Consider the following 26,976-nt stretch of genomic DNA (forward strand, 5'->3'; position numbering starts at 1 on the left):
ATTATGAGAAAATTACACAGGACAGTCATCAGACAACATTCATGGAAAGGACTCCTTTTCTGGCCATACATTAGGAAAAATACACACCTATTTAGGAGTTTAAGTTAAAAATGTTATCATTGTCATGATTCAGCTTTTAGTTACCTTTATTTTTTATTAACCTCTATAATTCACATATCATAAAAGTCACCTTTATTTTTTTTTAGTTTATTTATTTATTTGGGGGGGGGGAGGGGCAGAGAGAGAGACAGAGAAACAGAGAGAGAGAATCCCAAGCAGGCCTCGCACTGTCACCAGAGAGCTTGATGCAGGGCTCGAACTCAAGAACCGTGAGATCATGAAGGGAGCTAAAATCAAGAGACACTTAACTGACTGAGCCACCCAGGTGCCTCTAAAAGTCACCTTTAAAGTATTGAATGTAGTGGTTTCCAGTATATTTATAAATCCATCAACCATTACTACTAATCCTAGAACATTTCCATCATTTGTATATTTTGGGCTTTTCATATAGATGGAATCATACATATGTAGCCTTTTGTGGTTGGCTTCTTTCACTTGGCATAGTATTTTCAAGGTTCATCCATGTTGTCATATGAATCCTTTTTATGAGTGAATGGTGATTCATTTTATGGATATGCCAAATTTTGTTTGTCTAGTTATCAGTAAGTGGGCATTTGAGATTTTCCACTTTTTTGGCTGTTACAAACAACGCTGCTATGAACTTTTGTGTACCATTTTTTGCATGGCATATATTTTCAATTCTCTTGGGTGTATACCTACAAATAGAATTGCTGAGTCCTATGGCAACTGTATTTCACTTTCTAAAGAAATACCAAACTCTTTTCCAAAGAGGAACTACACCATCTTATATTCTCACCAGCAATGTATCAAAATTCTAATTTTTCCACATTTTTGCCAACCTTTGTTTTTTCTTTTTATTATTACAGCCATTTTAAACTAGTACGTTATTGTGGTTTTAATTTGCATTTCACTAATGACTAATGGATTTTAAGGATCTTTCCACGTGTTGATTGGCCATATATATGTCTTCTTTGGTGAAATTTCTATTGAAATCCTTCACCTGTTTTTTTTTTTATTCCATTTTTTAGGTTGCCTTTCCTTTTTTGATAGTGTCCTTTAAGTGACAAAAAATATTAATGTTGAATTCCAATTCATTGGTTGCTTGTGCCTTTGCTGTCATATCTAAGGAAATCACTGCTGAATCTGAGGTTACCAGTGTTTACAACTGTGTGTTCTTCTAATTGTTTACAGTTTTTGTACTTAGATTCAGGTTTTTGTATGTGTGATTTTTGAGTTCTGTGTATGGTGTGAGGTAGAGACCAAAACTCATTTTTTGAACATGATATCCACTTGTGCCAGTAACCGCCTGTTGAAAGACTCTTCTTTCCCAATTTAAGCACCTTGACATTCTTGTTGAAATGTATGAGTTTACTCAGGACTCTCAATTCTACTCCATTGACAATATGTCTTTCCATATGCCAGATTGCCAGAGTCTTCATTACTGGAGCTTCACGGTAAGTATTGAAATTGGCAAGTGTGAGCCCTCCAGCTTTGTTCTTAGTTTTAAGATTATTTTGGCAATGGTGGGTCCTTTGCATTTCCATTTAAATTTTAGGATTACCTTAGTTCACACAAACGGCAGTTGCGTTTTTTGGTAGCGATGGTGCCATGTAGATTATATGGGAAATGTTGCCATCATCACACTATTAAGTCTTTAATCCATAGGATGTCTTGACATTTATTTACATATTCTTCAATTTCTTTCAACAGTGTTTTGTACTTTTCAGTGTATACGTCTTGCACTTTTTAGTTAAATGCATTTGTAAGTATGTTATTCTTTGCTCTTGAAAATGGAATTGATTTCTTAAATTCATGTTCAGATTATTTATTGCCAGCCTATAGAAATACAAGTGATTTTTTATATATGGACCTTGTAACCTTCAAATATACTGAACTCATTCGTTATCTCTGTTGTTAACATGGATTTCTTAGAAATTTCTGTACATAACATCCTATCATCTGCAAATAGTTTCATTCTTCCTTTCCAATGTGATGGCCTTTTTTTCTTTTTCTTGTCTAAGCATCCTAGCTAATCCTGTAATACAATGTTGAATACAAGTAGTGAGAGCAGACATTCTTGTCTTTCTCCTAATTGTAGGGGAAAAACTTTCAGCATTCATTATTAAGAATGATTTTAGCTTTGAGCTTTTTAATAGATGTCCTTTATCAGGTCCCTTTCTGTTGCAGGTTTGTGATTTTTTTTTCCTTAATCATGAAAAGGTTGGAGTTTGTACCTTAAGAAACCATTTCCTTACTCTTTATTTCTTCATTTGGATTCAAATTACTCTCTAGCCTAGTTTTCATTTCAGCCTGAAGGAACCCTTTTCGTATTTCTGGTTAAGAAGATCGGCTCATGACTTACATAGTTATCCCTGCCTATTTAAAATAAATTCATCTCTTGAAGAACTCAGGACAACTGTAAGAATTTCTATAGAATGGACCTTATTTTTTAATCTATTCCTGGCTCCACATGTTCTGTCATTTGTAGTTCTTTGAATACTTGGTGCAGGATCAGGCTTCATCAGACCTAAGTTCCATTCCTCTAGAAAGACTCTCGAGGTGGTGTTGTGTTCTTTATCCAGGAGATACATGACATTTATGCATTTCAATCTTGGTTATTTTAGCTGTCGTTGATGCTCAATGATTAAATTCTTTAATTAGGCAGTGCATCTGGGTGGCTCAGTTGGTTAAGCATCTGACTCTTGATTTCAACTAAGGTCATGATCTCATGACTCACTGGTTCAAGCCCTGTGTCTGGGTCTGTGCTGATGGCCCAGAGCCTGCTTCCGATTCTCTCCCTCCCTCTCTGTGTCTCTCCCTCCCCTGCTCCCTCACTAGCATGCACTCTCTCTCTCGAAAATAAATAAAAGCATTTAAAAAAATAATAAGCTAATTTTGCAAATGGTGGCATTTTAATTGTTGCTTCTTTTAAAAATTAATTTGTTGGGATATTGTAATAAAGAGACACTTCCCGTGATTTACTCTTTGATTACCAGCAGTACAGTTCATATAGATAAAGTAGAATAAATGCTTGCTTCTTTCCCTTTACTTAGCACTTTTCAAGAAAATAACTTGTTTTCTTACCATCCTCCAAAGATGACCAGTTAGTTTTTGTTTGGTGTTTTATTTTTGTTTATTTGATGATTTGTCGCTGTTATTTTTTTATTCCAGCACTCTTTCAGGAACTAGAGATGTAAAGTTGAACACAAAGTATCTGCTTTAAAAACCCTCCCCGTTTACTTCCAGATTAATCCACACTAAAAAGCTACTTAGATAAAGCATATACAAACAATGCAGTATTTTCTTTGTATGAAAATTTCTGTATTACTCCTCTCCGGGACCTAAAAGCACTGAACAATTCCAATAATCAACAGCATTTCTATGTACTAGAAATGAATGGGGTTTAGAACTAGAGGAATAACAGAGAGTAAGCACACACACAAACAAATCTTATCTGTAAAGACATAAGATGCAAATGTTTTAAATGTTTTGAAAGAGTAGGGGCACCTGGGTGGCTCAGTGGTTTGAGCATCCGACTTCGCCTCAGGTCATGATTTCGCGGTCTGTGAGTTTGAGCCCTGCATCGGGCTCTGTGCTGACAGCTCAGAGCCTGGAGCCTGTTTCAGATTCTGTGTCTCCCTCTCTCTCTGACCCTCCCCCGTTCATGCTCTGTCTCTCTCTGTCTCAAAAATAAATAAACGTTAAAAAAAAATTAAAAAAAAAGAAGAAAGAAAGAGTAGAATGTGGCATAATGCTTAAACTTCATAAAGAATACCTCATCGAAACAGAATTGTGATTTGGAAGAAGCAATTTTTAAATTGGGGCTGGAAGAATGAGTAGAAGCCAGGCGAGCCGAGATGAGGGAACAAAATCCAGGCCCAGAAAGCAACATAAGTGGGAAGAACCGAGGCATGAAATAACTTGGCATAACTGGGGAAAAGACAGGAGGCTTTACCTCAGAATGCCAATTAATTTAACCTGGGAAACACCAGGTACAAGTTGAAATGCAATAGTAACATTTCTTTGCTTCCAGTTTACAAAGCACGTTTTTCTGTGTACAAACATATGATGGATAATAAAAGAAAATATGACATTAACAAATTCTTTTTTTTTTAAGTTTATGTATTTAGAGAAAGCAAAAGCTTGCACCAGTGAGTGGGCATGAGTCGGGGAGGGGCAGAGAGAGAGAATCCCAAGCACTGGTAGCCCAGAGCTCATGTGGGGAATCTTGAGATCATGAACTAAGCTAAAGTCAGATGCTTTACCGACTGAGCCACCCAGGTGCCCCAACAAATTCTCAATATAATACATTTTGGTGAAACTGATTCATCTGATGTTAGATTAATAGCAAATTTCCAATTCTCTAAGCACAAAGATACACTTGCTAGCCTATTAGAAAGTTGAAGCTTTCTCTCAGATTTTTCTCAAATATTACCAACAACTGATAGTTAGGAACTAGTTCATGCATTAAAGACAGGGCATCTTGTTGGTCTTCCCAGGATGGAAAGAGGTGTTATTTTTTGTATCCAATCTCTCTGATATATCGTCTATTCTTTCCAACCATGTATTTTTTTTTTTTTACAGTCAATGAGTTTTGACAAATATATACACCCATATAATAATCAGGGTAAAAATACAGGGCATTTTTATAAAAATACAGAACATTTTTATCACCCCAAAATGTTCTTTGATATTCTTTAAAAGTCATCCCCCTCAACTCCTAGCCCCATAAAGCACTGACCTTCCTGTTGTTACTATAAGTTAACTTATATTATTCTGCATTTTATCAACAGAATCGTAAAATGTGAACTGTGTGTGTACCTTTTACCCAACATAATACTTTTGAGATTGATCTATGTTATTCTGTGGATCAATAGCCCATTCCTTTTTATTACTAAATACTATTCTGCTGCATAGATATACCATAATTTGTTTATCCACATACCAGAGGAAGGACTTTGGGAGTATTTCCAGTTTTGGTCTAATATGAACAATTATGTAGGAGACTTTGTATGGACATATGTCTTCATTTTTATTGGGTAACTCCCTAGATGTAAAACTGCTTACGTACACAGTTAAGTGTATGTAGAAGGATCTGTCAAATTGTTTTCCAGATAAGTTATCTGATTTTATACCCCCAGAAAAAATATACAAATTTCTAGTTTCCCCACACACTTGCAAGCACTATTGACATCTTTCTAAATGTCAGGTTTCTTAGAGAGCTTATATTAATGTGAATTTTCTTGACGACTAATGATAGACTTTTTCATGTGTTCATCACTCATTTCTAACTCTTTTGTGAATGATTTGTTCAAATATTTTGTACATTTTAAATTGTTTGCTTTGTTATAGAGTTATTAGGGTTATTTATATATTTTTGATGCAAGCCTAATTATACAATATTTTTGTTGTCTTATTGAAGACTTAAAATTTTGATGAAATCTAAGTATTAGGATTCATTTGTCTGTTCCTCTTTCAAATATATTTTTAATGATGTGTACTTGCTGTTGTTCTATATAAAAATTCATTGAGCTATGAATGATGTGAAGATATATTCTATTTTCTTCTAGAAGTTTCATAATTTTACCTTGTAAATATTGAACTATATCCATTGTAACTTCGTGTCAAAGAACAAAGTTCTTTTTTTTATATAGATATCCAATTGTTCTAATGCTTGTTGAAAAAATTCTCTCCCCCCTTGACTTCTCTTGGCAACTTTGTGGAAAATCAATTCTTACTATACACATAAGTCTGTTTCTAGACACTCTTATTTTCTCCCATTCATCTACTTTTCTATCTTTGTATCAGCACCGTACGATCTTAATTAGTGTAGTCTTATGGTAAGTCTTGAAATTAGAGTTCTCCCTCTTTGTTCTTATTTTTTTAGAAGAGATTTTGCCTTTTGAGTTTTTTTTGAATATCCATATAAATTTTAGCATTTGCTCAATTTCTACTAAAAAGCCTATTGGGTGTTTGCATGGGATTGCATTAAATGTGACAATCAGTTTACAGAGAACTGAGTTCTTAACAGTACTGAGCCTCTGACTCACAAGAACATTGTCTTTCTCCATTTACTGTAATTTCTCTATGCAGAATTCCTTTTCTAGTTTTCAAAGTACAGATCTTTTATCAATTTTAAATTTTTTATAATAATTTTGTGTTTTCGGATGCTATAATAAACTGTATTCTTCTAATTTAAATCTCAAATTCTTAGTTGCTTATATATAGAAACACATGAGTCTACCTTGCCTGCTATCTCATTAAATTCACCTAATAGTTCTAGTGCATTTTAAATGGCTTCCTTAGGATTTTCTCTACACACAATCATGTCTTTATTTCTATCTTAATTTCCAGTTATAAAAACCATAGCCTCTTTTGCCATGAAATTTGTATTAGAATTTAAAAGTTTCTTGAGAAGCAGCAATTTGAATGTAGACAATAATCTGAGTTCCTTCTTTTTTTTGCTCTGTGTTCTCTTTTTTCTTGCCTTATTGCATTGGCTAAGACCACTGGTACAATAGTAAAGAGAAGTTGTAAAAGAGAGATGTTTGCTTTATTCCTGACCCTAAGGAAAATGCATTTAGTCTTTCACTGCTGAGTATGATGTTATATGCAGATTTTATTGCAGCCCTTTAGCAGCTAGAGGAAATTGTCTTTTATTACTAGTTGGCTGAGATTTTTATCATTGGTATTAACAGAATATATGTTCCTAAGGAGGGGGGGAACTCTGTTGTTAAGACGTATTACAATTTTATATACTTCTAGATTCTTTTTTCTAAATATCTGTTGAGGAATTTCATTTCTATGTACACGAGGGATGTTGGTCTTCAGCCTGATAGTGTTGTAAGTTTTTCGTGGCTGTTTTGCTATGATATGGCATCATATAATGTGTTTATAAGTAGAGGAAAATACTAAACAAGAATGGTTGTGAGTAGACCAATTAGTGTTTAGTGTGTAGGATACATTTAATATGGAAAGTCGCTGGGTGTAAGAAAGATAAAGCACAAAACTTATTTTAATAGTACACAAAAAGTTTCTTTGCTTGGAGAAACACTAAATAATGGTAGAAATAAAATGCACAGATAAATATTGATTATAGATATTTAGGGAGATGTATATTTAATTGAACCAAGAATTGCAAATAATGCTGCAAATATCAATTGTAATTGTTGTGGAATGAGTTCATCTGAAAGGCTTCTAAACAAGAGGATTTTGAGGATGAGCTCTGGAATACATAAGCTTTGCTACAGTCCTCTTAATTATAATCCCAACTCCATTCTCTCCACTGGAAAGATGAAAATGACTTACCTCCATTGGAAAGATGAAAGTGTTCAGGTTTTTTTCCAGTCAGATTTATCATGTCTTACTTTCTAGTGATAAGACCCCAGACTCTTGCCATGCAGATTTCATAAACTAAAAGTTAAGACCAGAGTCCCTGAAATATACAGTTTCCCATCTGTTCAATAATACTTTGAGTTTTGTTGTTATTAAATTATCTAGGAAAATGTTTCTGGATATTTCAAAGTATCTTATGCTCAAATGAAGGACATTATCATAATTATATTAATTCAAAATATGACCAAGTTTTACCTCTACACCCATTGTTTTCAAATTTTACTTCACATAGAGAATTTTCCAGTAGTCAGTCCTTCAAGAGTTCCTCTTTATGTGTGTGTATGCACATGTGTGTATGTATGTGTGTGTGTGTGTGCGCATGTGTGTATCAGACAGGAACTGTGGTCTCATCTGTAGACTTTCCTAATGATATTTTAAAAGTTGGGGGCACCTGGGTGGCTCACTTAAGCGTCCAATTTCAGCTCAGACTATGATCTTGTGTCTTGTGGTTTGTGAGTTCCAGCCCCACATCAAGTTCTCTGCTATAAGCAGATCTCTGCTTTGGATCCTCTCTCTTTCTCTCTGTCTCCGCCCTTCATTCACTCTCAAAAATAAATTAAAAAACATTAAAAAAATAAAAGTTGATATTTAACAGATTTTTCCTTAAAATAACATCTTACTTGATAACATTGTGTCTTGGGTTTTTCCTTTTATTTATTGAATTTCTTCCTTTAACTGGGAATCTCTATTAATTTTCTCACTACAAATGGGTTCCTTGATTTGATTCAGAAGCCCTAAATTCCCACCTGTAATTACAGCAGGTGCCCTTTCAAGACAGGTGGATGTGTACCTTTCTGCTTCTTTAAGTCTCTTAAAATAACTTTGTATTTATTACATTCTTCTATAACTGATGTGCTCATTATGAAAAAAATGTAAACATTGAAAATCTTCTTTTACATTCGCCATAATCCCACTGGTCAGAGGTAACAAACACGTGAGTTAAAATCAGTCATACATCAATTCATAATTTAGTTTAGCTCTCCATTATGATTTAACCTTAACATTACATTCATTTATAACTTTACCATGTCTTCCCCTCTGATGTTTCTGTCAATATTATTCCATAGTCTTCTGTTTTAATGAAGAAAATGAAGCTCTTCTGATTTACATTCAGTGAACTTAACCTGGTTTTCATGATTGGACACTTGTAAAATTTCCTTTTTTTTTTCCCTTGTGCCTTGAATAATTTTCAAATCTTGGCATTTCATCACCTTATTTTTTTTTATTGAAAAATTTTTTAGTGTTTATTTTTGAGAGAGCTAGAATATGAGTGGTGGAGGGGCAGACAGAGAGGGAAACACAGAATCCACAGGGGGCTCCAGGCTCTGAGTTGTCAGCACAGAGCCTGTTGCCAGGCTCGAACTCATGAACCATGAAATCATGACCTGAGCCAAAGTCGGACGCTTAACCGACTAAGCCACCCAGGTGCCCCGAATCCCTCTACTTTTTAAAACTCATTTTGCAAACTTTCTGAATTGTCAGTCTCAGTGTACGTGTGTGTGTGTGTGTGTGTGTGTGTGTGTGTAATTCAATAAATATTATTAAATTCTAGCTTCATTATGTCTGTTTTTCTACCTTAAGGAATGCCTATTCTTAGCTGATTGCACAGGCATAGCCTTGATTATTGTTCATGGTCAAAGCATGTCACCTGTTGTCTTGGTCATTGCTTACTCTGGATATAAAATCAAAGCTAGTTTCCTTCTAACTAGTTGCTAAATAGTTGGAATATCACCCTGGCTGGAATGTTTTTTTTTCTCTCTCTCTCCCTCTCCCCCCCCCCCCTTTGTCTCTCTTTCCTCTCCTCCCTTCTCCTTTTTGAGAATATTTTCTAGAATGCTTAGTTGTAGTCTAAATAGTTCAACCTGTGGTCCAGTTTTGCTGTTTATAGTAAATATCACATAAAGATCTGGTAATGTTTGCTGGAACAGAGACCCCTTCTTTCCTTTGTTTTCTTTGCTTTCTGGACCAGTTTCCCTTGACATTTTCCTTTAGATGTAGACTTGATCGAGGTATGAAATCAAGAAATTCCAGTGCTACAAAACAACTTTTACAGTCCCTGTGAAGTCCGATAATCTTGAGCACATTTATCCTACTGAGAAAAATAATCCCAATTGGAGATGTCCCATTAAACTAGTATCACCAAAATCTTGTCTGGATCTACTACTGCCCTGGCTGATACCTTTTACGGGTCTCCTCTTGCTGTGTTTCCTCTCAAAATCTCAATTTGCCAATTCTTGTGCGTATCAAGGAAAAAGTGTTACCCCTAACTCCAATTACAAATAATACATTGCTCTACAGTTCCCTGATAATATTAGAGCATGGATCTCTCTCTCACATCTGTCTGAAGTTTCTATAAACACTTGTGAAAGCCTTCCCATATTTTGAAATTCTCTCATTAGAGTTAAGAGACCTCTTTCCGGGGGCGCCTGGGTGGCTCACTCAGTTAAGCCTCTGACTCTTGATTGCAGCTCAGGTCATGGTCTCACAGTTTGTTAGATCAAGCCCCTCATTGGGTTCCATGCTGACAGTGCAGAGCCTGTTTGGGATTCTCTCTCCCTCTCTCTCTGCCCCTCCCTCACTTGCTCATACTCTCTCTCTCTTCCTCAAAATAAAATAAATAAATAAATAAACATCAAAATAAAAAAGACCTCCTTCCAGTAGCTTCCTGGGGTTCTGGCCCTTAATGCAGAAGGTGTTGATCTGCTATTTATAACAGCCTTTCCTTCTGTTAGATTTCAGTTGTATACATGAGAACGTTTTTTTGTTTTAGAAACTGTGGGACACCTCTCATGAAAGTGAGATTGAAGCCTGTGGTTTTCTAAGCAGGTCAATCCTTCCCTCCTTGCCTTCCTGAGAAAACCTACCTAGAAATCCTTTAGTTTTTAAATAATTTCATCAACTTTCTATTCCACCTAAGAAAATTTCCTATTACTTTACTACATTTTAATGAATGATCTCATGTCTTTTATTTGTTTAATAAAAAATTATCCATCTTTTATATCGGAAACAGTTCCCTTCTGGGGAGAATTAGGTTTCTAAATCCAAGAGCTGCAGTCAGAGCATATGGGAGGCAACCTTGGGTTATGTCCCAGGAGGTGACTGCAGATAAACCACATGAATTCAAGGTTGGTTTTTTCACAGACCTATTTCATGGTTCTGATCACAGTTCAAATACTGCACATCAGGAATGGATTTCAGGTGGCCTAATGAAGCTGTCTTCTAAGACCAAGTATTAGCAATGTCTAACTGACCTAGCTGGAGAAAACAACAACAACAACAACAACAAAAACAACATGGGAAGACCCACAAAAGTTTCAACCCTTATGCAAAAACCAAACTCATGTTGTCAACTGGATTCACTGGCAACCTGTCCTATATAGTGTAAAGGTTTACCATAATTAACAAAAGACATGAGGCAGACATGATGCATATTCCACATCACCATGTAGGAAACCCTAGGCTTGAGAGATATCCTCACTCCCTTTTTCCAAGTTAGGAAATACTGTGGTTTTATAGTGGTGAGAGCTGGCCATGTGTGGAACAAGTTAGCACAGGGAGTAGCCAAGTCTGGGAGTCTGCCCAGACTTGATCTTCCTGTAGCCTTATTCTCGCTACGTGTGTACCTTCAATCTCCAGCCCAGCTGAGGCCCCTAGCTTATAGGGTTTCTTAGAATCAGTCTAGACAAGTATTGTTCAGAAAAATAAAATACATGCCACACATGTAACTTTAAATTTTTTGGAGACACACTTTAGAAAGTTACAAGAAAAATGAAACAAACTAATGTATTTATCCAAATATATCCAAAATAATTCAGCATGTAATTCAAATGAATTAGTGAGCTATTTTACATTCTTTATCTGTGTTCTTTGAAATCCCATATGTATTTTACACGTATGACACATCTTACTTGGATTAGCCACATTTCGAGTGCTTGATAGCCACACGTAACTTGCACCTTATCTTATCGAACTGCACAGTCTTTGTGACATTTTTCCACTAGCACCACTGTCTGTTAAATACATATGATTTCATTACTATTAAGATGTCCCCTGAGTAAGGGTAGATGCTCTTCTCCAGAGTTGCTGGCAAGACTGATGTTTGATGAGTCTAATAATACAGACTGTATTCTCAGATTGCTTTACCAAGTCTCTAGATGGATGGCCAGCCCTGTCCAGTCTCCTGAAGGATAGCTCCCTCTAGTGTCTCTACTTGGATTAGCGAATTGTTTTCAGCGTAACATAAAGCTTCTCATGATGCCACGTCAGCATTTTTCCTTCTTCCACGAAGGATATACCATACATAGAACACGTAAGAATGGATTTCCAAACAGCCTCATGACTTTTGGTTTGGGAAATCCAATCAGTAGACTTAGGGGAGGATTTGGGGGTTCAAGCAATCCAGCAGCCACCGCAGAGAGGACTTTGAAGGGTTTTCACCAAAGGCTTCAAATGCAGTGAAGAAATCTGTTCATAAATGCAGTGAACAGCTCTTGAACCCTGGCTAACGTGTATTTCTGAGGATACCATTTCCCTCTGTCAGTGAGCGCCATCGAGATGCTTCCTCAATTTGAATGTTTATCTGCCATCAGTCACCCAAGTCATGATGGGTGTTTCTGGTTTTGAGATTGTCTGAAGCTTTCCTGTAGTAGAAGCAATTCCTACCAATGCCCAACAGCAAGCTTACAATTACGTTTCTGAATGGCTGCATTGAGCAGCTGCATCGGACCATTTTCAAGTCTAAAATCCTTGCCTTCTCCACTGAGTAGCTATATCGATTTCTGCCACAGGCTCTGGTCTGTGTGTGTTCTAGTTGCTTACACTTCCGCAGTCATTTGTGCAATGGGGTCGTAAGGCTCAAGAGGCAATGCCTGATTGGCAGTGCTTTATAAATCTTTTATTTGTTTGTTTCTGTCAGGGCACAATTCAATCTCCGGTTTCTTTCTGGTGACTTTGTGAATAGGACTAACAATATCCCCAAATGGGAGCTATGATTTTGCCATAACTCAAATAGTTTCTCCGGTCTGGGGACTGTGTAGTGGCAGGGTCAAGATCAGATCATAAATTAGTTCTCACATGATGAAGAAAGTTCTTTGTGGTTCTAGCTCTAGTTATTTTTCAAATGTTCAGAGACTAGGGTGAGTCTTGAATTTTAATGGAGTCTGTCTGCTATGCTCTCGATCTCTAAATTCCCCTGTGCTCCTTCCTCTGAGGAGGCAATTATATTTCACTGATGTTACCAACTTACTCTTTTTAAAAATTTTTTAATGTTTATTATTTATTTTTGAGAGAGAGAGAGATGGAGCATGAGTGGGGAAAGGGCCATGAGTGGGAGACACAGAACCCGAAGCAGGCATCAGGTTCTGAGCTGTCAGCACAGAGCCTGATGCAGGGCTCGAACTCAAAAATTGTGAGACTGTGACCTGAGCTGAAATCAGACGCTTAACCAACTGAGACACCCAGATGCCCGCCACCTTAGTTTTAATGGTTATTAAGACCATGTGAAGCTACACTAGATGGTGACTGGTGAACACACGAACACAAATTGTACTTGACGAGCTTCTGAAATAAAAATAGAAGAGCAAACATGAACTAAATCGATATTACATACTAGTCTCCTTTGGCCCATTGCCTTTTGGTGCAAAGTTTTTTGTTTTTGTTTTTTTGAAATCATATCTACAGTGCATCTGAAGCAACTGGTAGACCTACCTAGATGAATTCCCAATCATTCACTATCAGTATCTGCAAATCATCTGCTTTGCCTTTTGGCTTGAAAGGGCTGTTAAAAAGAGAATTAATGGAGATCAATACGCCTGCTCCAACCATTAATGCTAACTAAAGCATTAATCTCCTCTTGCACTCCTGGAATTCTATATTGTTTAATATTTTCTACAGAGGAGGGCTTGGGAATTGCAAAGATTCTCATTTAGTATTTCAGTTGAGACCAGGCTGAAGGCAGACATGGAAGACAATTTAATAATGGGGGACACATGGTCCTCCACGTACACATGGCACCCATCCCAATTATGCATTTTAATAAAGGTGATGCAACCACTGAAAACCTTCTCTCATCAAGTTTTCCAAATTAGAGTTTAACCTTTATCTGGTATTATCTATCATGGCATGTTGATAGTTTCACCTTAAAGTCCTCTTGGGTGTCCCATCCACCCCCCATGGGGATTATGATACACTGGGTCCCAAGGGCAATCATTCTAAATATTTTAGTTATTTCCCAGAGGCCACTCCACCCACATAATTTCTAGTTTCTTCAATTGCCCTCCTGAGAGTTGGGTGAGCAAATCCCAAACCCTCAGTTTGCTTTAAAAATGTTATCGTTTTAACTAGGGAATAAATTCTGTCCTTCTTTATGTATTTTCCATTCCAAATCATGGATTTGTATAATTGGATTTATGCTTATCCATATTAGGTGATATGCAGTGAATGTGAAGGTGCGGTGAAGGTTTGTGGGTGTCATAGGCAGAGCTAAAGTTGCTTCTGCATCTTTCAGGCCACAAGATTTTGCCACCAACACCCTACTGAGGATCTTTGCCATTGCTTCTTTTATCATCCTGCCTTTTTAAAAAAATTTTTTAAAAAATCTTTATTTTTGAGAGAGAGAGAGAGAGTGTGAGCAGGGGAGGAATGGAGAGGGAGACACAGAAGCCGAAATAGGCTCCAGGCTCCAAGCTGTCAGCAGAGAGCCCGACGTGGGGCTCGAACTCACGAACCATGAGATCATGACCTGAGGTGAAGTCGGACGTCCAACCGACTGAGCCACCCAGGCGCCCCATATCATCCTGCCTTTTCAACAGAAATAAGCAACTCCATCCAGCATACTACACCCATTATTACTTTTTTCTTCTTTCTTTATATTTTTCCCCTTAATCTAAACTTTCTTTTGAGGCACGTGGGCATCTTGACCACCATTGGGTCCCCTGTATAGTACCTGAGCTTTGCTGTCTTTGAGTCTTTTCTTGACCTGTAGATTGCAATATTACATGAGGGGCCCAAATGTGGGGAGCACCTCATATCACAGTATCTATCATGGTTTGGGTCAGCAGTATGAAACAACACGTATCCATTTTCTTGCTTGTGGTGATGGTTTCCCAAGTGTATATGTGGGCCAAAAGTCTGAATGTGCGTGGTTTGCTGTGTGCCAATTATATCTCAAAGCTGTTACGGAGATGAGTTGCTCCAATGGTCATTTAACTCCTCTAAAGTTGCATTTACCTTTATCGTTCCTACTGCTTCTGAAAGATGGTTTCATTTTGCCCAGCACCAGCCTGATGCATAGTTATCGATGGGTATGAGACCAGAGCAATAACACGTATAGTCTCTGGGAGGGTCCAAACCTGCAGATACAGTTTCCCGAGTGTCTCTTCCCACGCCAGGCATATCTTGGCTTTGGAACTTGTCAAGAATATATGACAAGCTAGCCAGGGAAGCCGATGAGTTCCAGAGTCTCACTAGGCACCTGGCCTTGTTCTGGCTCTGTGTGTAGCCTCCATGCTTCAGCAGGGCTTCAGCCTGTGATTTGCAAGATAATTCAACACAAACAATTTAGATGGACCAGGATGTAATGCTAAAATCATTTCTAAATTAGTAATCAGCGCATAGCAAACCCTTTCAGGACCCTCATTTATCTTTTAGCTAGCATATTCGATCCGTCGATATTTGCAAAGAATTCTGGTCAGGGTCAAACTTCTTCAGGGATCCCCGAGGAGGGAGGAATAAATTACAGGCCCATGGTTACCCTTTCACATAATAGCTAAAAGGCCATTATGTGGAAAGATTCTCCCTGAAATCTAATTCTTGCCTCAGCCAGGTCAATTTAGGAAGACTGGCCTGCCAGCAGCTAGCTCTCAAATGCTGCCCAAACAGAAAAAAGCTTGTGGTTTTGAGTAAGGTCCAGACTGTGCTTGCTGCCTCTATAGAAACAGATGTTATTCTGTGTGAGAACCACAATTTGCCCAGGGACATAACCTAATGGTAGACAGGGAAATCATCAACATTTATCTTTCTATGTTGATGCTGCAATAGGTAGCTTCGAAGGTGACCCCTGATGGTCCCTGCTTCTGAGTACAAGTCTTTGTAGTCCCCTCCCTCTGTGTGTGGGCTTGCCTAGAAATTTGTTTCTAGCCAAAAGAATATAGCAAAGGTGAGGGGGTTATCCCTTCTGTGATTAAGTTACATAATAACGTTAACTTTCATCTTATTAGTAATGCTTGCTTACTCTGGAAGTAAGTTGCCATGTTGGGGAGGCCCACAGGCCAAGGGCAACTTCTAGCTCGCAGCCATCTAGGAACTGAGACCTTCAAACCAACAGCCCAAGGGAAACAATCCCGCCAATGACCAAAAAAATGAGCTCAGAGGCCAATTCTTTCGCAGTCAAGACTTCAGATGAGACCACAGCCCTGGCTGACAATGGGGTTGCCAAGTTTGGGGGAAAGCCTAAAGCAGAGGACCCAGTTGAGCTGTGTTCAAATTCCTGAGTTATAAGAGAATAAATGTGTGTTTGTTTGGCCATTAAAACCACAGCAGGTGGTTATGGAGCAATAAATAATGAATAGAGGCAAGGTCTTAAAAGTATAAAGGTAAAGTGCATGCTTTCTGACTTTTTCCTTCTGCTCATTGTATGGTTACTTTCCATTCAGCTTTGAAGATGAGCTCATTCACTGAGCAGATCATGACTTGAGGTACATAGTATGAAAAATAAAACTGCTTCATAGGTCAAGAAGAAAAGGGAACTGCCTCACAGGTCAAGAAGGAAATAGTTAAGAGAGATTGTGCAAGACCACAAAGAGTGAAAGGGCACCTGGGTGGCTCAGTCAGTTAAGCATCTGACTCTTGGTTTCAGCTCAGGTCATGATCTCTCAGTTCGTGAGACTGAGCCCTGCATTGGGCTCCACGCTGGCAGTGTGGAGCCTGCTTGGAATTCTTTCTCTTTGCCCATCACTCCCATCCTCAAAATAAACAAACTTAAAAAAAAAAAAGAACACAAAGGGTAGAGACTATTACTGAAGTTGGTCCCAAATAATTAAGCCATCAAATATGACCTGGCTTTGCCATTAATCCTTCCAAACCTTTGGTAGGGACCAAAGTGTAGCAGGATCTTCCCAGGAATGGCTTTAGGCTGGGAGTCTGGAGAGAGGACCTACTATAACAAAAACAGGGAATGGCACTTCACAGTGGTGTAAGGTATGTGAAAAAACCAAGAGGGAAGGCAGGAACAGTGTTGGGTATAAGTACAGTTTAAACCGAATCCTAATGGGAACTTGTGCCCAGTGAAATAACGTAAGGTTTATAATTAAAAGCACAGATTCCATTGGCTTGGCAACTGAAAAATACCAGATGTTGCATTGTGAGCAGTAGGTGATCAATTTAGGCCAGAAAAATGCCCATTTGTTTCCGGAAGTGAGCAAAACAATATCCCTAAAGTGAATTTAAAAAATGTATGTCCAAGAGACAAAGATATCTGGGAAAAACATAACTATATTTTGGCATACTGTATACTTCTGCATTTAATTTTTTATCAGTTTTATAAGGGCTAACACAATGGTAGTCTCTTAGAAAATGCATAAATCAACAGAAGCAAAAACATCAATTTTTCAACTTACCATCCTCATTATTAAGTATATAGAGAAAGAGACCATTAAATTCACCTCTCAACACTGGATGTGTCTATATCCAAACTGTCATGAAGTTCCTTGAACTTTTAAAATTTAAAGATATTAAAATTGGCCCTGGCTATAACTTTAAATATGAATATGTTTCTTTATATTCCTTTGTAAAATTTTGGGGAGAGTGTCAAGTTAGCATGGGAATCCTATCTCCCCTCTTATTTCTTCCTGCATCCTGATGAGTATTAGCAAAATAAGTTCAGAATATGGTAAGAATATAGGTAAACTGACATCAAAGCTAAGTAGGAAGTACAATAACAATTTTGAGGGTTTTCTGCTAGATGTAATAGAGCTAGGGTCATTTTAAAGAATATAGGGGTAACCTAGCAACTCTCTCCTTTCTGACGAAGCCATGTCATGTCATTTCTGTTGGATGTAACTAGAGTGTTCTCTAAGATGTTTTAACAAGCAAAAAAAATTCATAGCCTAGGGGTTAGGGAAGACTGAGCCAAATAATAAATACGCCATTTGCTAATCGATCATTGAATATCAAATTCTTTGGAACCCCTGAAAAAGTCCCAGGAAAATAGTAGATCCTCAAGAAATATGTCGGATCACTGAAGGCACATCTGTCTAATTGGGATCAAATAGCTATGGCAGAAACAGCAGGACGCCTCCCTGCCATTGTGCTGTTCACTGGTGAGGCTGCGGGAGGTGGCCAAGTAGACAAATCATTGTTAAGAACTGTCATTGCACTAGGAACTTCTCATTCACTGAACTTGATGGAAGTGAAATTTCACCATCGTTTGTGGGATTACCTGTGTATTGTTTATCAGGCTGTGCTTTGTGTTTAACATGGGATCTGTTTCATGGCTAGAGCTTGAAACTAACTAACTGAACCCCAGCCAGCAAAGGCACTCATTCAGTTTCCTAGACAGAACTTGCTTAATGCTTGCGTTAGTCTATGACTAAGTGAACTTAATCTTAGAAAAGAAAAAAAAAAAGAAAATTTAACAAATCAAAATTCTTTCTTAAGGCCGACATCCTCTGGTAGTAAGTTGACCTTTTGGACTCGTTAAAATAACCTTCATATTTTTAAATGACAGTGGGAGGCAGAGTAAGAGGGGTGTGTGTGTGCACACACCCATGTTGGCATGCTTAGCTTCTCTGGCTTTGATGTGCAATAAAAGGTAGTGGGAGTATGTGGATATTATGCTTATATACACATGAGCATGCATGTAATGTGTGTGTGTGTGTGTGTGTGTGTGTGTGTGTGTGTACTTTGTAAGGAATTTTTAAAATCCAGAAGTCCAAGAGCTACAGGCCTAGGATAGGATATACTTTTGATACATTAATCTTGGTTATACTAGGATATTTATTTTCAGACTTTGTTATTGTTTGGGTCCTTATTCAGAGATTCATGGTCTTTGTATATCTGCTCTAAACTTTTCCCAGGCTATATTTATGACAGAGTTCTGAGGTTTGAGTCTACGGCGGGGGGTGCGGGTGGGGCGCACGCACACATGTGTGTTGAACACCACGAGGCTCTGCCCACCAGTCCTCCATGGGTAGGTAGGAGGCTAATTTATACATGGCCCGTGGCTTTATCAACATCTTCTCCTGACAAAGAATGAAATTCCACTGTGGCTAGCTGGTATACTTAGAAAGGGTAAAATAGAACACCTGCACCCCAGTCATTATCCATAAATACAACTTGGTTCCTTGAAATTTACAAAGACTGTAGTTGAGACCTGAACTGTTTTAATCTGTCCATTTCTCTGGGTGCTCTAAACTCTATCCTTATATTGATCCAGAGGAGGATTGAACCAAGAACCCAGCCTACTGACACCATCATGGGGCACTTTTCCTCAACTATAGTTTTCCATCACTGTCATTATAATTTTGAGGGATGTTTTAACATATAAGGTGAAACCTATGTGATTTAGTATAAAATGTTGAAAACAATCTGCGCTTTACACAGGGTCTCTGATGCTAATGGGGAAAGGTTTTCTCAGCAGAAGTGAGGATAATTGTGTTTTCTTCGAGCACTGACTTTAATAGCATTTTTAGGACGTAGCCAAGCAGTTGGGTAAATGTGCTCCCCTCACTAGACTGATTGATGGAGAAAAGGAAGTCAATTCAACTGTCCCTTCTAGCAACTTTATGCGAACCAGATTTCATCTTGTATTCTGTATCTTTGTTTTACCTTTACGTGATTTTCTCCATTTAAGTGTTTTATTATTTTGATTTCATTATAGTCTCTATATTTTGAAAGTTGCCATAAACCTATTTTTAAAAATTTTTATAGTTTTATTTATTTTTGAGAGTGTGAAGGCAGAAAGAGAGAGCGAGAGAGTGAGCAGGGGAGGGGCAGAGAGAGAGGGAGACAGAATCCAAAGCAGGCTCTAGGCTCTGAGCTGTCAGCACAGACTCCGACAGAGGGCTTGAATCCACGAACCATGAGATCATGACCTGAGCCCAAGTCCAACACTTAACTGACTGAACCACCCAGGCACCCTGCCATAAACCTATTTTTTGAAGAAACTAGGATAACTAAGTTTTAAAACATCAGAAAAAAGTATATGAGAAAATAAATTGTGTCCACTGCTTTTTAAAATACGTACATTTAGAATAGAACTATGGATTTAGTTTTAGAAACATATTATATATTAAATATACATAAATATGCACATTTAAAATATATCCCTATATTTAAGATCTGTATTTTCCAGCATTGGGCACAACTGTTAAAATAGTTATGAGGTGGTCATAGAGACAAAATTATAAAAAGTTAGGAATATGAAGAGGTTGCTATTTTAAATAAAGTCAAACAAAGCATTTCATTAGAAGAACAGGTAAACTTTGAGACAGAGAAAAACAAATACAGTATTTACACGTCTCCCTTCTCCTGTGCTTTTCTGTTAACTCTGAATACACCAAGGATAAATATTATTGAAGATAATTACTTGCCTTGGGAAATATCATGGGTGTTTTTCCCCCTCAAACACAAACAATAGCCTGTTCTATTCTATCACACAATTTCTAAAATCAATCCTGTGAGGAGACAGCACAGTCTTCAGCAATGTTTAGGATGTGGGACACTGACTTAAATTAAGCCTCATGATGCCTGAAACAATGACTCCTGGGAGTGAAAAACTTAGAAGGTCAATAATCCTCTACATACTCACAAAATAGAGAACTTGCTCCTAAAAAGAGGACTCATCTCCTCAACAACCAGGAAAAACTAGAGCAGATTTTTAAAATAAATATTTTCTTGTACTTAGGGTTGTTTCTGTGACAATTCCCATTACGCTTCAGAGGGAGACAGTCCTGAAATGCAAAATGTTTTAAGTAGAGCTGCCACATTTTCTTTTGGAAAAAAAACCCAACACAAACCAAACCCTTGGAAGTACGATAATGCAAAGGTAAATTATTTTTTTCCCCATGATGCTGCGGAATTACCTTTGCACTTTTGAAGAGAGGTCATATATATACATGGATTGACCTATGGTTTGCCTTTTCTCAAGTGGGGGACATCGGCAGTCAAGTGGCTGGAGTTATTGGCATGATCTGTAGGTTTGAGACTTTGTATAGCGTTAGGGATAACGAATATAGTAATATGCTCTATGTATACATACATATGTATATATGCATTTCTTCAGAGTGTACGAAATTGTACTTTTTTTTTATTTTTTATTTTTTTGTACTTTTTATTTTTCTATGTTTATGTTTTAGAGAGATTGACAGAGTGTGAGCATGGGAGGGGGAAAGATAGATGGAGACACAGAATCTGAAGCAGGCTCCAGGCTCTGAGCTGTCAGCATGCATTCACGAACCTGTGAGATCATGACCTGAGCCTGAGTCCGATGCTTAACCGACTAAGCCACCCAGGCGCCCCAGAGTGCATGAAATTGTAAAAACACTTGGAAAATCAACACTGCAAAATTCTTGATACTTTAGATATTTGTTTCTTCCTACCCTAAAATACAGATTTCTTCCAGTAATTAAAGAGTGCAAATCATTAGTAAGTTCAATTACATTTGAGTCAAGAATTTCTCTTCATCACAGGTAATACTAGAATTGTATTTTCAAAAACTGGGCAAAATATCGTGTTTGTATGGGTGGGAGATAACAGAAGCTCTTGTCCACTGCTTATGGGAGTGTTTTATTCACACAACCATTTTGTAAAAGAGTTTGACACTGAGATGAGAGACAATCATTCAGATTATATTTGGCGGAATATAGCTGAAAGATCAAGAAATAAGATTTTTCAGTTCATTAATTAGTTTTTGCAAAACAGCGTTAATTGTACACACACATAAAGAGACTGATGAGATCATCTGGGTTGTCCTTCATGCCAGGATTCACGGCAAAGTGTCCTATAGCTTCGACATTTGGGATAGTATGCTCGTCTTTGGGATACAAAGCTTTAGATAAAAGAGGGAAGGATTAGAGAATAGAGCTAAATATCAACCATTCTCCGTAAAGAACAGTCTTTTATAATGTAGAAAAGAGATCCTTGACTGACAGCAAAAAGAAATTAAGCAAAAAAGAAACATATTTTGAGCTCAGAATTTCCCAATATCAGAAGTCCAAGCTGCAAGACTGAGATGTTTAAAAGCTAAATTGTGTGTCTAACCTTTTAATGTAATCCCTGAATTTCATGAGAAAAAGAAATCTTTTGAGAGCAAAAAGACGTGAAATTGAAATTATGATTTAAAATAAAACAAGAATGACTTCTTTCCCGACGTTTCTTTGACAAATGGTGCTAGGAAAACTGGATATCCATATGGAAAAGAATGAAATATTTGAGCCTTCTTTTATACTATATAGGAAAATCAGCTTAAAACAGATTAAAGATTCAAACAAAGACCTGGAACTATGAGACTCCTACAAGAAAACAGGGGAAAAGCTACATGACCTTGGTGTTGGCAATGGTTTCTTGGACAGGACACCAAAAACACAAGCAACTAAAGGACCAATAAACTAGTGGGACTACATCAAACTAGAAAGCTTCTGCACAGCAATCATCCATGAAAAAACAATCCACAGAATGGGAGAAAATACTGGCCAATACTATATCCGACAGGGGTTAAGCTCTAAAACATACAAAGCACTTGTACTAGTCAATAGCAAAATAAATAATCCTAAATAACCCAATTAAAAAATGGACCAAAGATTTGAATAGATGTTTCTCCAAAGCACAGATACAGATGGCCAACAGACACCTGGAAAAGATGCTCAACCTCACTCGTCGTCAGGAAAATCCAAATCAAAACCACAATGTGATATCGCCTCACTCCAGTTGGATGGCTACTAACAAAAAAGAAAATAAATGTTGGTGAGGATGTGGAGAAAAGGGAACCCTTGTGCATTACTGATAAGAATGAGAAATGGTCCTGCCATTGTGGAATGCAGACAGTATGGAACTTCCTCAAAAATTAAAAATAGAACTACCATATGATCCAGCAACACCACTTCTGATTGTTTATCCAAAACAATTAAAATTAGATCTTGGGGCACCTTGGTAACTCAGTCAGTTGAGTGTCCGACTCTTGGTTTCGGCTCAGGTCATGATCTCATGGTTCTTGAGTTCTAGCCCCTCACTGGACTCCATGCTGATGGTGTGGATCCTGACTGGGATTTTCTCTCTCTCTCTCCCCCTTCCCACATTCTCTCTCTCTCTCTCAAAATAAATCAACATTAAAAAAATTAGGTCTTGAAGAAATACTTCCACACCCATGTTAACTATAGCATTATTCACAGTATCCAAGATATACAACCTAAGTACCCATCAGCCGATGAATGGATAAAGAAAATGTGGTGAATACATACAATGGAATATTATTCAGCTTTAAAAAGGAGGAAGTCCTGCCATAAGCAACAACATGAATGAACCGGGAAAACATGATGCTGAGTGAAATAGGCCAGACACAGAAGGACAAATACTGTAATATTATAGGAGGCATCTAAAATTAGTCAAGTGCATAAAAACCCTAGAATGGTGGTTGTCAGGAGCCGGGGGTGGGGGTGGGGGGAAGAAATGGGGAGCTGCTCTTCAAAAGGCATAAAATTTCAGTCCTAGGAGTAAGTCCTAGAGATCCGCTATACAACCTCATGCCTATAGTTAACAATACTGAACTGTGCACTTAATAAAGAAAACATTTCTAGTGACGAATTATAAAATAGTTTCTATACAAATGAAAATTCTGACATAGGTTTTGAGGAAGAACTCGTGTTTGGAATAAATGAGAAATTATGCCATATCTCCAAAAGTGAGTTAAAAATGAATTATTGATAATGAGAGTTCATACCACATGCTATTAGCCAGACATATGATAGCTACTCACTTGGAAAACAATGTGAAAAAGAAAAGGAGTATCAGAAGGAAATATCACTCTGACCTATTAATTGCTTTTCAGTGAAATAAACTGATGTTTTATCTCACTTTTAAAGAAAGTAAAGGACAGGGCAGCGGCGGGGTGGGTCTGGGGGTGCCTGGGTGGCTCAGTTGGTTAAGCGTCTGACTTTGGCCCAGGTCATGATCTCGCGGTCTGTGAGTTTAAGCCCTGTGTTGGGCTCTGTGCTGACAGCTCAGAGCCTGGATCCTGCTTTGGATTCTGTGTCTCCTACTCTCAGCCCCTCCCCCACTCACGCTCTGTCTCACTCTCAAAAATGAATAAATGTTTAAAAAATTAAAGCTAAGGATACATGGGTGAAATCACATCAAGGAAGAAATTTCTTCAGACATGTACTATTTTTAGAAGATCATTTAATCAATGTGATTTCTTAGACTTAATTTTTAAAAAAATTTTAATGGTTATTTTGAGACAGAGAGTGTGTGTGTGTGTGTGTGAGTGAGTGGGGGAGGGGACAGAGAGAGAGAGGGAGAAAGAGGATCCTAAGGAGGCTCCATGCTGTCAGCACAGAGCCCAGTGTGGAGCTCAAACTCACAAACCATGAGATCATGACCCGAGCCCAGATCAAGTGTTGGAAGCTTCACCAACTGAGCCACCCAGGCGCCCCCTGAGACTTGATTTAATTGGCATTCAGTGATACAGACAATCCCCTGAATAAGCCAGGTGACTAACTTGCCAGAGGAAGAGTTATTTTAGGAAGGGAGGGTATAACATCCCTTGTCTCATGGTGGCACTCATGACTTAGACTTCTGTTGGTGCTGGCTTGTGCCCGTGCATTCCTGGGGATAAGAGCTTGAAGAACTCCACCATTCACATATAGTGCTAGCACATGGAATGATTTGAGTAATCAACTCTGAGGAGTGAAGAGTTAGGGAAGTTATCTCGGGTGGTGGTTAGTCTCCAAAGATAGCTACCTGCCATTACTTTCCTCCTGTTTCCACATACCGCTTGCTTTGTACAATAGATGGCATACAGTTCGCCCCGTGTCCAGCCCTCTCGCATTTGGGCTGTCCTAAGTGACTGGCTTGACCACTCGAATGCAAAGGAATTGATGTTCTGGGATTTGGGAAGCTGGTGACAAGAAGCTGGAAGATTCCTTCTTATTCTGGCTGGCTCTGGGGAAAACCAGGCCGTGTAAGGATTCTTGGCCACTCCCCAGATATTCCCCTCGTCCTCAGCTGAGATACCGGACACGTGAGCTTCCGGTTCCAACGACCATTTGATGGCAACTGTCTGTGAGGCCCCAAGGGTGAACTGTCTCGTTGAGCCCCATCAATGCACATGACTGTGACAAGTGATAAAGTACTGGGTTAAACCCCCCTATGTGGGGGTGGTAGGTTACGTAGCAGTGTATAACCAAACATCTTGACTTCAAATGCGAATATTTAGCATTTTATTCCATCCGCTCAGCATTTAAAAAAATCTCCCAAAGTATCTTCTTGGCATGTTTCTTGTTGTTGTTCATCTAATTAGCACCCTGTTAAATGATATGCCAAGAGCGTCTTTACTTCAGGCTACATTTCTTGTGTAGGTGTATGTTTTCGGCACGGCTGTCAACTCAATGATGCTGCAAAAGCCTCTAAATTCCTTCAAGACTGCGCCACACATTATTTCCTGGCATGCTTTGATTATATCCCCTCTGCTGTCTGTCCCTGAACTATTTATAGTAAAAATTGATGTACTGAAGGAAGCCAAAAAAAAAAAAAAAGCCTACAAATAATATCAAAGCAAAATATGAATTTCTCTCTCTCCTCGTCATATTAGCCATTAATAACACAATCTGTTGATTCTCTCCTAAGATCAATTTCCTCAAAATATACTACAGTTTCTCCTGTAAAAGACTGAAATATTGGCTTCAATTTGCATTTTTCCCGATTACCAGTGAGGTTGAACATTTTCTGGCTACGTGTTTATTGCTTTTCAGGTGAATTGCTCATACATATTTTGTGCATTACTGATTTTTAGGATTTCTTTATACTGGCTGCTTGCATAAGCTATAAAGACACTCCTTGTCTGTGTCTTACATTTTGAATCTGTTTATACTTATTTTATTGTCGCAGGATTTCCTTTATGATTGTGCTGCTTTAAGAAAATCTTCTTTCCTTTAATATCCTAAGGATAATTATCTATATATTTTCTAGACATTTTAGATGAGCTTTACTCGTTGAGGTGGTTAGAATATTTGGGCTGGACTCTGGCATGTAGTATGAACAAGGAATATATATTCTTCCCTATGGATGTTAACTTTTCCCATTAGCATTTAATAAGAGAACCATCATTTCTAGTGACTGGTAATAATGTCTCTTTTAGAAACCAGGTCTCCACACACACCTGGGTATGACTCTGAGGTCAGCGTTCTCTTATTTTTGTCTCTTATCTATTAATACCATGGTCCTTTAAAAGGTTATATTTTAAGACTGTTTATAGTTACCTCACAGCATGTTTTGCTATTACGAACGGAAGTCTTTGGTGTTTTGTATTTTGATTTTGATTAATGAATAATTATTAATTTTCACATTCATCTATCAAAGGAAATAGTGCATCTTGCCAAAAGTGGTGATGCCAATGCTGGGCTGATTTTGAACCCCGGCATTACCACTTGGTAGTTGAGTCACTTACAATTCTGCTAATTTTTACTTTATGCAGTCTGGGGCTAAGTTAATAAAAGCACTAATATTTACGGCTATACTACTAAATGACTTGGAAATCCCTAATAGGGGGGCGCCTGGGTGGTTCAGTCGGTTAAGCACCCGACTCTTGGATTCAGCTCAGGTCACGATCTCACAGAGCCTGCTTGGGATTCTCTCTCTTCCTCTCCGCCTGCCTCTTACCCACTCTCTCTTTCCAAATAAATATACATAAACTTAAAAAAAAGTAAAATCCCTTTTAAGTATGTTATTTGCTGATTTTCTTTGTGGCAGGCATTGCAAACTTGAGCGAGCAAGTATTTCCATTAAAGGAAAGTGCTATGATTAATCCTGATAGGTGAGAGGGAATTTTGCTAAATGGCATAGGTATTATTATATTGTGATTGCTCCTGCAGAGGGATCAGGAAAAATAGTATATTTAGACTGAAATTGAAATATATTTTTCCACTGTACTGTGTCACTTAAGTTTCCCTCCACTTCTAGCATGTTAATATAACATTTTCTTGTGCCGTGTACCTCTGCACATACTTTTGCCTGATGCTCTGTTTTTGTACAAAAAGAATGGTTTCCCAATTTAACCATTACTTCTGAAATCCTGAGGACTTCTTACGGGGATAAATAAACCCCCCACAAAGGTATAAATCCCCCATTCACACTGGTTCTCACATGTAAGGATCGCATTTCCAAAAACCCATGAGCTTGACTGGCATCACGTGACTTGTGAGACCAGGGAAGCAGAAGTGACCTGTGCTTCTGGTACAGAGAATTTCATGTTAGTTTGAAACCCTCCACAGGCTTTTTTCCCTTTGCTAATAG

General features: G+C 38.0%; 1 long non-coding RNA gene across 1 annotated transcript in view; it reads right to left on the reverse strand.

The window, feature by feature from the left end:
* Positions 1 to 14,231: 14,231 nt before the first annotated feature.
* LOC107179733 overlaps positions 14,232 to 26,976 on the reverse strand; it is a 41,740-nt gene continuing 28,995 nt past the window's right edge. The window contains exon 8 of the long non-coding RNA XR_001510428.2: positions 14,232 to 15,000. This is a non-coding gene — a long non-coding RNA (uncharacterized LOC107179733). The remainder of the gene's footprint in view (positions 15,001 to 26,976) is intronic.

The sequence above is a fragment of the Panthera tigris genome, chromosome E2 (assembly GCF_018350195.1).
Source record: "Panthera tigris isolate Pti1 chromosome E2, P.tigris_Pti1_mat1.1, whole genome shotgun sequence".
Classification (NCBI taxonomy): Eukaryota; Metazoa; Chordata; class Mammalia; order Carnivora; family Felidae; genus Panthera; species Panthera tigris.